General features: G+C 37.1%; 1 long non-coding RNA gene across 1 annotated transcript; it reads right to left on the bottom strand.

Moving 5' to 3' along the window:
- Positions 1-300: 300 nt before the first annotated feature.
- Positions 301-18,499, bottom strand: LOC128669322 (uncharacterized). Its single transcript, XR_008404631.1, has 3 exons — positions 18,464-18,499; positions 1,170-1,285; positions 301-337 (listed from the first exon to the last, which is right to left on the bottom strand). It is a non-coding gene; the product is annotated as an uncharacterized LOC128669322 (long non-coding RNA).
- Positions 18,500-18,793: the final 294 nt, after the last annotated feature.

The following is an 18,793-nucleotide window of genomic DNA, read 5'->3' as shown; positions in this document are numbered from 1 at the left end:
TACTAACAAAATGTACAGACAAAATATTTTACTGTTTTATTATATAGATTTTTATTCCTAGACGGTTGTCGTCAGGTTCTAAAACCACAGACGAATCTTCAAAATCTCTAGGTTTATGTTACTGTCTTTATGGCGTCACAGCCTAGAATGCGCCTGCGAATCGCCACAAACACGCGAGGATTAGAGATATTTCACATTGAATATGACGAAAGTAGATGTACTTTTACAAACATGTTTAGTTACTGAATTACAAAGAAAATTAACTTTATACGTAAAGTTTAATTTGATATAACATTTTTATCAATACCTGAAGAAGAACCTGCTCTGTCTCCCTCTTCTGTAAAAAGAGATTAACTTAATTAGACTCGCGAAAACTCGCTTAATCTTTTTGAAGAAGCATATGTATTTATTTTGTGCTTAATTTTTTCCTGTATTTATCATATTGCTCGCGTCTCCATCTGCAACATTGTTGCATCGTTCAAAGCAGTCATCACCAGTCAGTGATCAGTTAATCACCGTTTTGCCTCTGGATGTTTTGTATGTGTATACGGTACTTGAGGCTTTTTTGCAAGTAATATGTGGTGTTCGGTGAACGTGTTTTCGGTAACATCGGATTATCTCAGTTCACTCAGTCACTGCTAATCAATGCGCGATTTTCGAAATATAATTTTACTAGTTGGTACCCGCAGCTACGCAGTAGACTATGTTTGACCCTGAGTCGTTATTGTCTATTCCAAATTGTATCAAAATCAGCCCAGCGGAAAAACAGATATACAGACCGCATTTATAACATTAGTACGGAGCTACGGAGTTATCGATATGCTACAGCAGATTTCTTAAGAATTCTGTCGGATAGATCGTTATTATAGATGTTACAAAAGGACGACAAATTAAAATAAAATTAAAGTAACAAATCTAAACTTTGCAATATGTGATGAAGATTTTGTATACCTATTTTGAGGCAAAGAAAGTAAAATTGCAGTCGCGAGGTTAGATTACGTGACCTGTTTAAACATAAATTAATTTTAAATTTAAATAAAACGCAAAACAAGGAAAGAACAAGTGGAAATTTATAAACAAACAAAACCGAATTATATACCGAAGTTTATAAGAAATAGATATATATAGTTACGCACTAACTCTATTTTACCATAGGTGTATGTACTTACAATAAAAGTCGTAGTGCTACGACTGCTACGAGCTGCGTAGTAGTGAGCTTCGTAGCACCGGTGCTACGGGGCAAGCGCTTGCTTTCATCTCCAGTTTATCTGTTCACCTGTACCAACTAACAAAGCAAATATATTATTAAATAGAAATGCGTTTGGTATTCGGCATCTTTTCCACTATTTGTATTCGGCCGAATTATTCGGTGTGGTGCCGAATATATTCGGTCCGTGTATGTCTTGCTAGCAAAGCAAATAGTTGCTTGGCTACTCGTTTTGTCATCTCCCATTTCATCAAAGAGTCCCAAGCATGAGGGTTCCGTCAACTGGGACCGCTATTATCTAGAACCGCGGTCCCAGCCGCCGGATATATATTTTTTAATATTTTTCTTCCGGTACGGTTCGCTCGTCATGTAGCTAGTAGCGACACATAGCGATTTTTATGTTAGAATCGGTTTACCCGGCACAACAATGAAATAGTAAACCGAATAATTCAAACGAATATCTAGTTCAGTACACCGAATAGTATTCGGTGAAACCACTATTCGGCGTATCAGTAATTATTAAGTATCTAATTATGAGAGTATATAATCATCTCTCTATACTATTGTCTGTTTGTATAGTATTTTACAAGTAAATAAAAATAAATTTAAAGTTTAGAAAACAATAAAATCACATAGATTAGGGTAAAGCATTTTGGGAAATCTTTATTAGATTATGATAACAATATTCCCTAAAAAGATAGAAATCTTGTGAAATTCCTTGATCGTTGCATCGCCGCCATAAATTGTGGTTGGTCGCTGATCTGGCCGCAGCCACCCATCGCGCTGGTTTCAGCCGGAGAGAGTGCCACTCCACCGATAATTGACTCGTCCGACTAGTCCACGTCCGGCCACCCCTTCCATAAATATTTCCCGATCAAATTATTATGCGTTCTAAAAAATGCCACAAGCTCAATTCTCAGAATCTTGTACCGAGGGCGGTTCTATTCAAAGTCAAAGAAGGAGATAGCGATATGTAATTCTAGAGAGGAGCGAGCGAGAGGTGTGTTGAATGGAATGAGGTTCAGCGCAGTCGCTGCGCCTGCGCCGGCCTCGGCCCGAACTGTGAGAATTACAAGGAATGGATTTATTTATTGATCTTTGTTGTTCCGTTATTATGAGGCTGCGTAAGCAAATAAATAGATACTGCCTTGCGCCTGGCACACCCAGGATGTTTGCCCTGGGGAGAATGGCACAAAACCAGTGTTAAGTTGTCACATCCGCGGTGACAGTAATCCAAATCTAGAATCCTTTTATCCATATACAATTTTAATTAATTATTGTCGGAAAAAATAGTTTTTTTTTCCATTATTTTAAGAAAAAAAGTACATTGCAAAACTTTTGTGGCTCAAGTTTCATTCAACATCATTATATATTTTTTTCAGCAATGCAATCTTTGGTTGTTTTTTTGGTTTCTAAATCAATATAAAAACGATGTTGACGAAGACTGTTTTTTCTGTATAAATAAGTAAGAATTATCTTAGAACGTCATTCTTTTTCATAGTAACACGTAGTTTAGGAGATGAATGAACATCGACACAATGAAGAGTTACAACGTCGCCATTTTATTGTATCCGGTAGGTATCGCTTCAGAACATTGCCCTTAGTGGGACGACTAGTGGGAAATATAAAGAGAGCAATTCTATTTGTGTAATGTCTTGGGAGCCTAGTGCTAATTACGAGTCGGCGACATTTTTGCGGCATTACGCACGACTCTGCAGAGCGAATTTGTTCCATTGTACATTGTGCGATCAATTTCACTTGTTAATCTTATCATACAAAATCAAACCCTATTCTTTCGTCAGTAAAACTTGATTTTCGAAGACTTCCCGCGGCGTTTGTCTGATAAATATTAATACAGCACAAGTCAAGGATTCCGCGCGTTGTGGTCTTTTTGTCACGTAGTCCTTTCCTTTTGAGTATGTACAACATTATTATATATACGACATAAAACAAATATTTTTGTTCTATGTTGCGGTATTTGAAATTAAAATATCAACTTATATTATGTCAAAACCTAAAATAACTTTTGTCTTCATAGGTTATCTTCATAGATACATTTAGTTTCTTCATAGATTTCTTCTTCAAGCACTTAGAATTAACGAATGTCTCAATCACATAAAAAAACATTGTTCCATTGAACTCTGTGAAGTAAACGAGCTCGTTAATTAAATTGTAGACATCCAAGTTGTAAGGTCAATCCTTTAGCCCCGACTAATTCGTGACAAACATTGACTCATCCCATTCCGCTCAGAAACAGCAGATGGCATTTTGGAGGACACGCAACACTTGCTCGATACGATCAACAACGTAACTCATACATTGTATCAATTCCATTTTAATATATTCGCAATTGGATTGTTACCCATTCTTTTTTACTTATGTTAAAATACGACCAACGAATCATCCACCGTCATACTTGTAAATAACAACCACTTAAACCATTCATATTTGTTTCTATAAACAAATTGATAATTCTTTCAGGAATAATTTGGTTTATGTCATAACATAACATAACATTTGCCCAGTACTGTGGTAGCTATAAATAAATAGTGGTAACTCACGACTATCATAGAAAAAATACAAATATATCGTTTCGCCTATGGTCTATAGTTTCGATAAAATTTGACAGTTATTTCTCACCTACCACAATTTACGAACGATTTCTTCTAAGTACATACTTTATAATCTGCTTAATATTCTTTTAAAGCAGAGCACAATTTCTAGTTGTACTTCGATTCCATAGTATTGTATAAGAACAAAATAAACGAATATCTGATTAATGTTTTTGATATATCGCATGGTGTCGCATAACTAACTAAACAACTGTTCCTTTTTAATTTTCTTGACCTAAATACTAAGCTATTTTCGTTCATTGTGGAATTAAAAGAGCAGGGCCAAAAGAAGGACGATCGATTTTTAAAGGAGGCGCAAAGTGCAGCCATCACGACGAATGAGCATTCCTTGGTTAGATGATGGCGGCTGCATTGGTATGAAAACGGCTTCTTTTAAAATATGTTTTCACGAGCTTATATATAAAGAATACATGTGTTTAGACTAGTATATTTTTTTTAGACTAGTATAAATTTTATTGCACAAAATACAATTTGATAAAGTAAGGACGATAACGGTAAAACGTCATCTAAAAGTCAATCATCGATTTGCCAGAATTTGACGATTTCGTAATATACTTTCCTAATCTCTTAAAGCATCACACACTAAATAAGCTAAATTGATACTTACTATCCTGATTTTTATTATTACTGAAACGCCGCAGCGGAAATTGAACCCGGAACTCGGTAAAGGCATTGCGTTTACTACGAGTATGTGGGCGTGTTTAAATGTCAAGATTCGGTCTCGATGGCATCACTCACTATTCGCATGTCCCCCGCTCATCGTACTACACCCACTTAATAACAAGCTATTCATTCACCTCATCACAAAATTAAAAAATATGTCCTTTAATGTCCTTTAATGACGGTACATTGATACGGTACGGTGAATATTTATAAAAACATTCACCTCAAAAATTGCCTGTCAATCTACAATGACCCTTTTCTATTAGTCTATTTCCATACAATGTGAACTTTGTTTTTTTTTTCGATGAAATTTAACCGCTGTTTATGTAGAGACAATGTATCTATTGCGTTAAAATTTTGGGAATTTCTTTTTTCTCGCGTTTGGACCGTGAGAATGGATGGCGTGCAGTCGACACATCTCATTAGGTAAACAGAATTAGGGTGTGTTTGTGTAACGCCACCAATACCATATCTAACTAATAACGGAGTCCGCACCGCCGAGGGTGTTTAACCTCAAATCTGTTTACCATTTAAACATTAGCTGTGCTTTCATATTTCTTAAATAAAATGTAAGTGGAAAATACGAGTGTTCTTTTAAATACAAAGTATTTTTCTTTTACGACTTTTACGACAAAACTGCCGTCATAAGACTGTGCACTGTCATAATACTACTCGGTGCAAAATTTTTATCTTTATGTATGCACGCTTTTCTGACAGCTGTTCACGAATTTAGCAGGATAGAAAAAAATACATTACCAATCAGCACCCAGTGTAACAAGTGTTAACGAACTGAAAGCTACATTAGACACACTAGTATCAAAAGAATTTAGATCACCGGCAAAATATGGGGACACTTATTTAATATTGTTGTCAGTTCCCAGGACTGGTATCTAATCTGTAAGATTTACTCGTCATTACGATTGCGGCTTAGTGCCCTGAAATAGGGTGTATCTCACGCGGTTTCCGACAAAATTAAATATTTATTAAAATAGGAGACGGCTTCCTCCAGATAAGATTTCTCACGAGCTGCGTCCGCATACTCCTGCGCATTGCTCAGTGCAAGGGTTGCATTGATGTGCACGGCGTATCCCATTATAGCATCATTGTCTATTGAAATACGGCACATTATTGGTCGAATATCCAAACTTTGTATAGTCATTTAACAGTGTATTTGAAGTGGGATTAAAACTATATCAAGATTAGGCAATAACCGGGTAACGCCGCATTTGTCGCGTTTTATAACAGGTAGTTAACATTATTGAAATGTCTAGCAAGATAGCCCGAGGGTGGCCGCGGCAGACGCCCGCTTCGCCGCAGCTATGCGCATTGTCAACAGTGCGTCTGCGCACACTACTCACATTTTTTATGCGCACATATGTGCGTCGGCAACCCGCCTAGACCACATACCCTGTCAAATATTTGTCTTAAATTCTAAATCGTTTAGAAATATTCAAATCCATAACACATAACAGGTACACCACCAACCCCAGCACCGAGATAGATACACAATTAATTTTTCGGTATGGAATATATGTTGGTGTCCTGTCGTATTTTAATTTTAATAACTTACGAGCAGTAACAACCCCCATAAGCCGACGCGCGGCATCCATTTATAATAAAATCAATGATAAGATTCGGTGCATTCCTTTGTGTGGCGATCTGCATCATCCTAATACCTTACCTGTCAAACCCTTCCAAATAAATTAGTCGCTTCTAATGCTAAGCAGCATCGTTCCACAAATAAACTAAGTAACGGCGCAATCCATTAATTGACTGGACCCGCTGCTGAGCGAAAAAAAACTATCAGATAATGCGGGTAAGTGTTTACGGTTTCTCACGAGCCCCGACCAACCCTCAATGGCGCCTCACTGATTGATAGTAGCTAAGCCGACCTTCGCACCTCCTTCACCTCACTCCATTTTATTCTTTATGTGTACTAAGGAAAGCTCATTTTCCCAATATAACAATGTACCATGCAACGCCTAAGGATGATTAACCATCCCCAAACAATTTTGACTCTTCATTATAACAAGAAAAGATCCAATTTTGAGATACATCGTAAAGAATAGAATACCCATTCAAGGAATTCTGCATCCTCAGCGTGTACCTGTCCGCGCCACCTCCAAAGGCGACAAAAAATATTATGTTAATTTGTAATATTGGGGCATTATTCATAGTTGCCATAATAGCATTGTTATCATTAGTCCATTCTCTAGCAATAGGAGGCGGAAAGTTGTTTAAAGACTTTGCATCCGAAGAGGTGTGTCATCTTGCTAGATATTCTTACAATTATTAATCTGTGAACTCCACTTATTATCTGTTAATATATACTTACATTCACCTACCACTATACACTTCAAGAGAAGAAGTTAATGCATGGGTACATGCAACAACATGGTCATCTGAAATAGGTATAGGAAGGATACATTAAACACAGACGAATCCGTGTCTTTAATTTGATTTATTTATCTGAATATTTATATTATATATTTATTTATATTATATACTGAATATTTATTTTGTGTCTAGTCCTAAATTACCCAGAAGTGCGTTGATCAAATTTAGCTCCAAAAATACATTATTAATTCTTAAGGTATTTACCTTTTGCCCAAGGAAACCACCGCTTAGCACAGATTTTTTGTCAAGGTAGTCATTCGGGTCCATCTCTGTCAGGTTTCTGCATCTAGTTTACGGCTGTAAAAACTCCGTGTACAATGTGGCCTGCGCTTGAGATCATCAGGCCGACAGGCTGCGTTTGGGTAGTAAAGTGAACAAAATGTAACGAGGCGTGATGAGCTGAGCGGAGCGGCGGCGCGCTCTGTAATCCCAGTCGGTGTCGGTGTCGGCTTACGGCGCCTCTCGCAATTATCATATTCTCCTAAACACATAATATTGCGCACGCAATTTAAAAAATAAGCCGTGTCCGGCCCGATCGATCGTGATTTATAGTGGGCGCCGCCGCCGCTGCTGATGCCGATTGCCCGCAGAAGATTACATTCTCCGGAGGTCCAAACAATGCCCGGCTGAATAAAATTTGAAATTTCAGTATACTTAAACCAAATTATTAATATTCGTTCACGACCTGGTCTCAGTGGTAATGTCAAGCACTTTCACTTGTAAATCAAAAGAACTGTATCTCTCTCGATATTTACGCAAAAGAATAAATAAGTAATCTTGTATGAAACTGTGAATAAATAAAGATAATTAAGAATGACGATTAATGAATGAATAGTGCGATAGTTGCAATTGCTATTCCTGACAGCAGTTTATGAATCAAATGCATGAATGAGCTATCGTCTGGCAGAGCCGCCACGTGTCGGCGTTCTCACGCCCGGCCTGCCCTAGTGCGCCCGCGCCGCAGCCCGCACCACATCGACATCGCTTGCTTTTTGTCGCAGAGCGATGTGTCACGTGGGACATGTGCGGATCCGACCCCCGCGATGAGCATATGGCGCCCTGTTTGCTAATTACTTCATCGTGGAGCAATCACCTCCTCAACCTGACCGCCCCCCTCTCCTAGAGACGTAACTAATCCAGAAATAATGGCACTTGCCAGTCCAAGAATTAGGCAAGCGAGACTAAATCGAACGAATGGATGGCATTGAAAAACCACACGAATGACGAGGCTGTATCTAGACGGAAATAAAAACTGTTACAATAGAAGTACTTAAGATAAATTCTATTCGCGCGTGCAAATTGCTCGAGTCAACAGTCGCACACTTGGACAATGTTAATGTTAAGAATGAAGAGCGTTTTCTTTTTGTTCGCCATTTAGAACAAACGGCTGTCACGACTTGGGGCCCGCTCGCAGGCAGACGCTCGCTGACCCCACTGCCGACGCAGAATCCGCTACATAAACTTCATCATTTATCAGCCATATCGAATATAAGGCAGAACTTGTTCCAAATTAGAAACGGCTCCGACGTGAGAATTGTTTTTTTTTGTGATCTATATTGAACATACGCATAATTACAAAATGGAAGAAAGAAATCACAGGTGAAATGGGATTTAATTTTGAATTATTTTTAATTCAAATAGCTAAAGTGCATTGCAATGAATGTGGGATTGTCAGTATTGAAATAAACATTGCAGCTTCTTATACCACCGATACTACACATAATCCTCCGGTTGTTAGGAGGAGTTACTCGTGTTGTAGATATAAGACATTTTGGTAAATAATGTTCTTTGCTGGCCATGTGTTGTCTATAACCGAGTCTATGCCCTCTTAGTCTCCTCTCTGCTGGCAATTTATTTATTTTCAACACATTTTAGCAAAAACTTCCATGTTGACATAGTGATAATAGAATACCAAGATTTACGTCCGAATATTTGTTTGCGAAAGTCCATTTAAAAAAATCTTATTATCGAATAATTTCACAAATTTATTTTGTTGGCAGTTACATCTATTATTGAAAAAATAACTATAGAATAAGTCAACAATGAACTGACCCATATTGTTAAAGCCATTTTACTAAACCAAAGTAATAAGCCAACAAGCCAACTTTTTTATGTAACTATCAATAACTGTGTATAAATGCAGACTGATAATTTAACAACTCATAATCTAGTAGGTGCGGTGTCTTGTTTGACTCATTAAAGAATAAAAAGTTATAATATCGGTAGTAATAGATTGGTTTCCACAACTGCAATGCATTTATTAGCGTAAATTTTTCCCACATTTTTGCTTCGTATAGGTATATTTTCATTCATTCATGGTCTAGTTCATTGTTGCTGTAATGGATTCTATATGAAGAATATGAAGAAACATACTACTACTAATAAACCAATGACAAATACCTTATTTTCCATCGGTTGTGGTTACTGAATCATAAAAGTTTAATGAATTAGAAAATACTATTTCAATTAATTGTTAATTACGTTAAAAGCCATTCCCTGGTCACTGGGCTTGAACGTTCTCCGATGAAGTGTATCAATGTTGTCACTGACGAGAGAGTGCGCATGGTATTTTCGTTTGGTAGTTATTTACTTTTGTAAGTTTTAACTTTATGAGAAAATAACTCCAAAATCTGGTATTTTGGAGATATTTTCACTTAAAAACTTACGAAAACTTAAATCATTGTGTTTTAAAACTTATGAATTTACGCGAATACGAGAGTTTGATTTATGTTCTTCAAGGGTAAATAATTCATTAAATTCTACTTCTGACTTACGTTTATTTATTTCAAAAGAGCTGATTATCTAAACCCTTTTCAGATTTACAAGGTTAATAAAAGACACGACGTCTTAGCAAGGCAAGAAACGATGGAGATACGGAATTTAGCTAGACTCTCAACTCAATAGTTCTTAATTTTGATGGTCATATGAGATAATTAAGACTCACACAGTACGGTTGTATAACACGGTCTATTCATCGCCAGTTGTTATTTTTCATTCTCTGCGTATATACAAAAAATATGATGCGCGTACTGAAATTGTCCATCACTCACACCTTCAAATCTGAGGTCACCAAATTCGCGATTCTAGCCGTTGTTTCCTGTCAGGCGGCCGGACCTCAATTAAAAGTTATTGTGGGGGCGTGCGAACTGACCGCTTGCGCCGGCGCCGACCGCCGAGCTCCCCTACCCTACAGGAAATAGTGCTTGTCTAACTCGTCTCCGCATTTTCGGTCAGTAAACCCAATACATTCGCAACTTCCTATCTGCAACATCGGTCATAGAACAGTAGACCAACGCCACAATCACAAAGATTTTCTGTCATTGTTTTACACCAAGTTTAAGGGAAGTCCCGCAGACTAACTCCACCTATTTGTTATTTCTAACAGATTTTGCCAGTTCAATGCGATCTGACTAATTCCACCTACTGAGCTTATGTCGCCTTACCTTACCACATTCGAAGTACCTAATAGAAGCAATAAGCTGTGACGACCCGGTGGATTCCTGTAGTGGATCTTCGGCTAGTCTTCAGAGATCAAGCCTAGAAATCCTTTGATTCACCTTGGACGATTACTGCATCAGATTATATTTACGAATTGGCAAGCAACACTTTTAGTAAATTTAGTTTCGCTACAAGTAACTACGTGGATATTTATTCTGACTACGCAATTGTAAATCTAGAACATTGCATACACAAATTCATACTAGGTATAACAATACAAGCAAGAAGTAATTCTTATTTATAAGGTGTGCTTTCGAAATATTTAATTTTCATCCGGCCCTCATCTCCATTCGCAGTACAATAGGTACACTTGGACCCAATATCGTAGCCTTGAGAGAAGAATGCCCTTCAAGTCATTGGACTGACGACACATTACTCCACGTAGAATGTTTAAGGAGAATCGTCAATTAATAGCTCCTTAATTGCCTTGAACGAATTACCTTTATCGCTTTTTTTGCGTACTTTATTGCCCTATAGAGACGAAAACGACCCCAAATATAGCGCCACTTATTTGCAGTCATTGTTATTGTTACTCATCCACATTTCTCGCAGTTTCAATCGCTTAAATATGTTAATTCAGGTAAAATACGGCCCATTCATAATTGCTAATTATGAGTGATTTTAAAACACACGGCATGCCGAGCAATGATAATGCCCTCATGCATGATGGGGGCGTTATCGGGGGCATAAATACTTCGCAAATAAAATTAATTCGGTTGAATGCAAACAACACAATCATTATAATTTTATCAGCACTTTTCATGAATTCATTAGTACCTAAGTTATATTTGTCTTCATTCTCCTTGGGAGTAAGAAAACAACTGATCGACATGACTGTATTTTCGTGATGGCATGGATCGCGCGATGGGGCCCGCGAATTCTGCCCGCCATCGCCATGGCATGCCCCAGTGTTCAAGGCCCGCCAGTCATTGCCACGTCCGCGCCGCCTGACCGCCAAATGACACGTTTTATAGGGCTCACGCAAATCGCAGACCTAACATTAGCATCCATCTCTATAAATAACACAGTGTGTTTCACTATGATACCTATATCAGTTTTCATAATTACCTTATTATATTATATAGTAGATATTATACCTGTAAAAAATTGAACTGCAGGCTAATTGTTGGACCTGGAGCCTACTAAAATATTTGTTTATATATCTACGTTTCAAATTAAATTTTGTAGAGATACCTACTACTGCTACAGGTAAACCAATAGACGGTATTTAAATCTATACATTCCAAGAAAATAATTCAATCGGAAGTTCAAAATTATGTTATCCGGAATGTTACCGAGTTGGACGCTATAAAAACTTAGATAAGTAAGGTGTTAATGTTATGGGTTATAATAATAGTTTATTGCCAAGAAGATTGCGTGCTATACATATATATGAAGAGCGTCGACATGAGGCTTACACAGTATAGGAAATTCTTAACTATATTGATAACATTCTGAAATTGATAAACAATAAAATGTGTAGTTTTAAACGTTCCGATTTCTACGGTAGTGCCCAATCACAACCGACCATCGAAGGTTGAAGTAGATGACAACAGATGACAATGATGGAATTATATGATGGGAACGGAGACGTGCGAGATGCGAGATATGAATTGCAAAAACACAGACAAGTTAGTTTTGAAATTCCGATTGGAAAAATCTAAATCTAGAGTAGGCGAGACTGTGTCGCACTTGGGGTTCGTCAGGGAGAGCCGGCGAGTTCTATAGTCCCGATAAGTATAGGGTGACCATCATATAAAATAACTAATACGAGACATTGGTATCCAATAAAACATTGTACCTATATCCTTCCTAGAATAGAATAATGTTTTGTTAGATGAATTATAAATAAAGTGACCGCGAAGGTCCTTTTCGGTCAAATAGAAATGTCATCTAGATAAGAATTGTCATTATTTCATGATCTTCTACCGTCCCCGTTTCGTCTCACGCGCGTTAAAATTTTGATACTTAATGCAACACAACGAACAGATCCAGAGGCGTCCCCATCAATGGGCTACCAGATACGGGCCAGGGTCACAATATATTTGTTTATGAACAACGGTTATGAAAATGAATCAAAGGTGCATAATAAATACAGTAACGGTCCCGTATATACGAGACGTATGGTAACCCTGTCGATAAGGCAGCTTCCCGAAATAAAGGTTTTTATTGTTTACCGGCAGAACTGGTTTTATGGGCGGCCAGGCGCCTAATCTGAAGTAAGGCGTTAACATTTCTCCAGAAATAACCGTTTTGCGGAGAAAATAGTTGGGTTCGTAATTAGCGACTGGTTTCGTTTTTGCAGCATTCTTAGCATTGTACCATTCTTTAGTTTATTACATTCGATTTTATAGTGATTACACAATACAATATAGACATCATTAATACATATAATATAATTGAAAAAAGGCCAAATTTGTACATTGGATATATTTTTTTAATTGTTCATGGAATACCTAAACATAGTTACTGATATAGATGACGAAAATATAGTTTTGGAATTTTTTGTCTGTCTGTCTATCTGTCTGTCTGAACGCGCATCACTTTATGTACCAGGTTAACATCTTAGATACATTTCATCCCGGTAAATGGTCAGGTTCCCGTAGGATAATTGAAAAACTAATTAATTATTAATCAAAAATGCCTCAGAATCCCGAGTTAACATCATATAGACATTTCATCCCGGAAAATGAGGAGTGTCCTGTAGGAAAATTAGATATATTTCATCCCGGTAAATGGTCAGGTTCCCGTAGGATAATTGAAAAACTAATTATGAATCAAAAATTCCTCGGAATCCCGGGTTAACATCTTATAGATATTTCATCCCGGAAAATGAGGGGGTCCTGTAGGAAAATTAAAATAACAATCCACGGAGCCGATTTACTTAAAAAAATTGTAGAAAGGTGTAAACAGAATATAAACAAATTGTTTTTATCGATTTAAGTCTGATATAGATATAATGGGCGCAGTATGTATCGATATATCAGTATAAAACTCTTCCGTTACTGAGTGACTGACTGACTGACTGACAGACAACATACACCCGAAACTGCTGGGCGGGAAGCTGAAATTTGGCATATGAAAGTTCTACACCGTTGAAGTTAGTGATTTGAAAATTTGGATTTTGGTTGTTCACAACAAAGTAATGAATACGTGTTTCAGATTTTTCTGACATTTAACCCTCAACCCCTTCATAAGAGGGGTGAAAGATTGTATGGGACTTAATACAATTTTCAAGATAAAAAGCTGAAAATTGGCACACTTACTTTTTGTAGTAAATAACAGTAATAGTAAATACAAAAAATGTTTAATTTACGTTTGTGGTTAATAAAATACCGGGACGTAAAACATCATGGAAAATGGGACGGCACGCGTTGCAGAAAGCGGGAGTCCCACTCCCGCTTTCTGCAACGCGCGTAGGAGCGGGAAATGGGAACGAGACACGTAGTTGGGAACAGGACGGGACACATTGCAAAAAAACATGATTGCACAATATGTAGGAAACGGTACGGGATATCTACTTTACATAACATATCAGGAAGTGGGATTAGACAAGTTTGCGGGACGACACGCAGCGGAAAACAGAAAATTGAACTAAAGATGAAAAAAAAATGCGAATTTGAATCATATATGTTTACCAGGCTTACAGAGTGCGCGATAAAAAATTTACTGAAATTTTGCTATGAAATTCACGCGGGCGAAGCCGCGGGCAAAAGCTAGTATAATATAAAGTACTTCTTCGTGTGTCCTCGGCTAAATTTGTGTGGACCAATGTGGCGCCACTGATAAATGAAGAAGTACTGATAAAAATGAACATTAGCCAGTCTTTATGATATATTTTGTTCATTGCAGGGAATATGCGATAGGTACTAATAGGTACTTCTATTTAAATAGCTTTGTTAAGGCATCAAATTTAATTTGAACCAACGATGCGGGATGAAGGCCATGGGCGGCCGGACCTAGATACTAGATAGGCGTATGTTCCAACATGTACGCTAATAAAATACGCTGTAAAACCGGCAGAGAGGCACACAGAGTATAAATACCGGCTCGTGGTTTATCAGAGGCGTTTTGGCGACCATCTGCCGAAACTGGGCTCTGATACCTAACAGATAAGTTATCCTTTGGGTTCATGGCCACGCTCAGGAGGCAAGCCAACACATCATCTGCTTAAAAGTTGCCTTGTTAAACATGTGGTCTTTATATCTAATTTTACATTTAATTGCACATTGACCCTTTTATCAAAGGTTTAGCCTGGAAACGATCGGCGCTGAATTTTGGTCATTAAATTTTCCTCGATCAATTCCCCATCAGTTTTGTTTCTTGACATTACTTTTCTCAGTAGTTTGCAGTAAACTTTCGAAAGAAATATTTTGTCAAAATTCTTGCTGAACTCCTTCTAGATCTACAATCTTGATATTATTAATATGATAAAAATATTATTTCAAAAAAGTATGCCGTCTATTTTAAACGTATATACGTATATATAATTAAAATAATAACAACTGTACCTGACTGTATTGTTAAAAAGTTGTAGTGACTGTACTCTTCAAAATAAATTTTAATTATTTACATGGGCGGTACATTTCAGAATAAAGAGCTGTAAGGTAGTCTCGGGAGCAATGTGCCAATTTTTAGTTCCGTAGTCCTACAGACAAGGAACAGAAGAAGTTTTTTAGATACACGAAGTTTTTTTAATTCATTTATTCGTTGTTTGAAGCGATACTTTGGTTGCGGTTAATCATCTATATTTCGATCTTCATTACAAAAAGGTATAGGCAGTAAATACTACAGGTTCGGCTCGGAAGCGATCATTTGGAAGTGTTAATTTTTTCCCACGAGACGATCCGAGGCCGATCGTTACAACCAAAGTATGGTATAGTACTCTTTATTATACTGCTGTCTGTTCCTCCGCCTTTGTGGCTGGCCGAAGCCGACATCAAACAATCCCAACTAATATTATAAATGCGAAAGTAAGTTTGTTTGTTTGTTACCTCTTCACGCATTATCTACTTGAACAATTGTCATGAAATTTCGTACACGGGTAGAAACTAACTTAGAATAATACATAGGGTACGTTTTATCCCGAAATTCCCACGGGACCGTCATACATTCTAAAGTAAAACTAAAGTAAATGTCTAAAAGTCGATTTTAATTTATGGAAAAATTGTCATCATAATAAAACTCAAAATAAATGAAATTAATAAATAGGTGGTTGGATTAGGAATCTACAGGTTTAAATGTCACAAGAATTTTTGAAAATATCATTATGTAACAGGAAAAACCATAAGGAGACTCGCCAGACAGACAGAGTCTTTGGAAATTTGACTACATTTCGCCTGTCTCTGTGGTTATGGTACGTTACTGGCTGGACATATTCGCTATGAAGCCCATGCCCAGCTAATATAACCCAAGGTCGGCCCACACCTCGTATCTCAAGATTTATAGTAACTAGTTCCGGAGCTCCGACAATGTAATATTCCATCATTTCTAGAAGCCTCAATAATTAATTATTATTTATGTATTAATTATTATTAATAATATATATTTTTTCTAAGAATATTCATAAATACTTTTTGGTGTTTTCTTAAAATAATAATACAATAAACATAATGTTTTGCAAAGTATTGAGATAGAATACCTACTAAATATTCTTAGAAAAAATATATTTAATTGTTGAGGGTTCTAGAAATGAGATAATCATCATAATAGACTCATCCAAAAATAAATTAAATTAATAAATAGGTGGTTGGATTAGTAATCTACAGGTTTAAATGTCACAAGAGTTTTGGAAAATATATATAAATCTTAATGATTGGGTTGTGATTTTTTGTTTGTTTATTAGTCGCCTCGTACACCATCCACGGGAGGATGTGGTCCTATTCCAGGGCGGAAACTCACGCCACAGTATAGCAACAAGACATATTCTTGTAGGATTTTCCACTCATAAATTCGGCTTCATATAAAGATCAAAAAATATATAAGTGCTACCAAAAAACTAAGTCTGCTAACACTTTATATTATCCATGAAAAAGAAACAATCATTTGTTTCTAACTATTTAAGGTATGTAATGCAAATGCAAGTTGAAAAAAGGAATTGCTTAATCATGAACATCAAATAAAGGTGCCGAAAATATTTACACTCCACACCTAGGATGGGAAAAAAGGTTAATTGATCTGATATTAAGTATGCATGAGACCATGGCTATAATGGGCGGTTCTGTTTTTATTGACACATTTCATCTGTTATTACTAGTAAACTATATTACCTTTTAAGGTAACATGAACAAGAATGGGGAATAACTAAAATAATTAATATAATTGAATAATACGAATAACGATCTGAATTATTATGATAATATTCTGCTCCCAAGAAGATAAATATTGCAGTAGGGATGGGAACATTACTCATTTGTGGTTACCTATGTTGATGAAACATTACTTTGCTCTATGACCATTAATCACAAGATCTGATCGTCTGTCAATCATGTGCGCATACCAATGGAACAAAACAATATCATTATAAACAACACACATAGATTCACATAAAGGTAAGCATAATTCACCCTTGAAAAATAGGAATTCCTTACATCATTCTGTTGCTAGGTACCTAAGTACTTAAAAAAATATATAAGTACCTGTAATAGTGTGTGATAAGTAATCTACAAATCTTCGAATCGAACTTTTGTTTATTAATGAGACACAATAAAAATTATTTACCAGATAAATAACGTATTCCTGCCGAACCTTGACATCTTGTTTCAACTACTTCAAGGTACTTACACCAAAAATTTCGACGTTCAAACTTGTTTTACGTTAACAAGTAACCAATTTGCCCTTAATACTGCGAGTTCGCGTGTCCATAATCGATGCCGTGCCAAAAATTACAAAGCGATTGGCCGCACACACTCATCACGCTACAAAAAGCGTAAAATACAAGAAAAGTTAATGGGCAGCGGGGCCGAATCGATGGAGACAAACGTTTGGTCCGTTCGCATTTCCCACGGGGCGGGTGCCGGCCGCATTCCGGTTTTGTTTGTTGTCAAATTAATCTGAAGTTATTTAGCATGCCAGGACCAGTCTAGCAACTATTCATTCATAGCGGACGGATTGCTAGACTCGTGGATCGCAGGTCCGAACGACCTTCGCAATGGACTCGCAAAAAGTGTGTGATGTGGTTGTACCAGATACCTGGACCAGCACTGCAGAGGCTCCTACAGGACGTTACACTCGATAGCATTGCAAGACATATTTAATTAAAATCGTTTATAGTCGAACACCATATAGTACCTAGTTAAATGCTTGCGAAACCAGTATCAGCAGTGAGGACCCGGTAATCGGTTATCGTTAGGCAGAGTATACCGATTTAAATATAACGGCAATTTCAAATCAATTTTTGATCGAGCAAGGACCGACTTGGCATTATTTGATTGTTGTAATTGCCTTTGTCCAGAGAATTCCTGTATCCTGATCTATATAGGTATAAGCAGAGATGGTTGATTGGATGGACGCACAACAAAATGTACCTACCTAGATAAGTGTGTTCTGTTCGCTACTTTTTGCCATTAAAACTTTTACAAAGAGTTTTGTATACCTAAGTCTTTATTTCAAATTTATATAAGAAACAAAAACAATTTTTACGTCATTTTTGCTACATTTTTTAATTTTCGTCCAAAAAATTATAAAAAGTTTTTCGCGTAGGTTCAATATTTCGTATAGAGAAAAATCTAAGAACGTTGATGTAGGAACCTATATGATAACACATTGTATAGATATTGATATGCGAATAAATAATATGAATATGAACACAATTTGGCTTAAATGGTAACATACGATATTTAAACCCAGAGGTACAGACCGAAGGTCCATATGTAAGGAAAGATATCCCGAAATATATAAAAGTAAAGACCGAATTATTTTGCTCATTTTAATAGTTATATCATAGTAATATTTCGCTGGCTATAATCTTGGAATAGATATACCTAGGTAGATAATAGTTAAACACTCGAGTTCATACATAGTTTGGAATAAATTGCTACAGATAAAAGAAGAAAGAGCAGCTTACCTCCGCTCCGTATGCACGTCGCGTACCTACCTAGACGTTGTAATACCTAGATAGATAGGCAGTGCGAGGCCTCCGCTGAAACCCGTCGGCCCCTCCGGTGACGTCACCGGCCGCCCGCGACGCCGCCGCCGCCGCGCGCTGGCAGCCAAGGACAGTAAACATTTAGCAGGGTCAACGCTCGCGCCTGTCATCTGTCTTCGCTTAATTCGGCCATACCCAGACCCGTAGTACCCATACCGTGACTATGACTGTCCTGTATAAGTACCTATATAATCATCACATTGCAACGTATTAATATACCTAGGTACCTACCTAACTTTTTAGGTAGGT

This window comes from Plodia interpunctella, chromosome 4, assembly GCF_027563975.2.
Source record: "Plodia interpunctella isolate USDA-ARS_2022_Savannah chromosome 4, ilPloInte3.2, whole genome shotgun sequence".
NCBI lineage: Eukaryota > Metazoa > Arthropoda > Insecta > Lepidoptera > Pyralidae > Plodia > Plodia interpunctella.
This window is presented reverse-complemented; position numbering and strand designations above follow the sequence as displayed.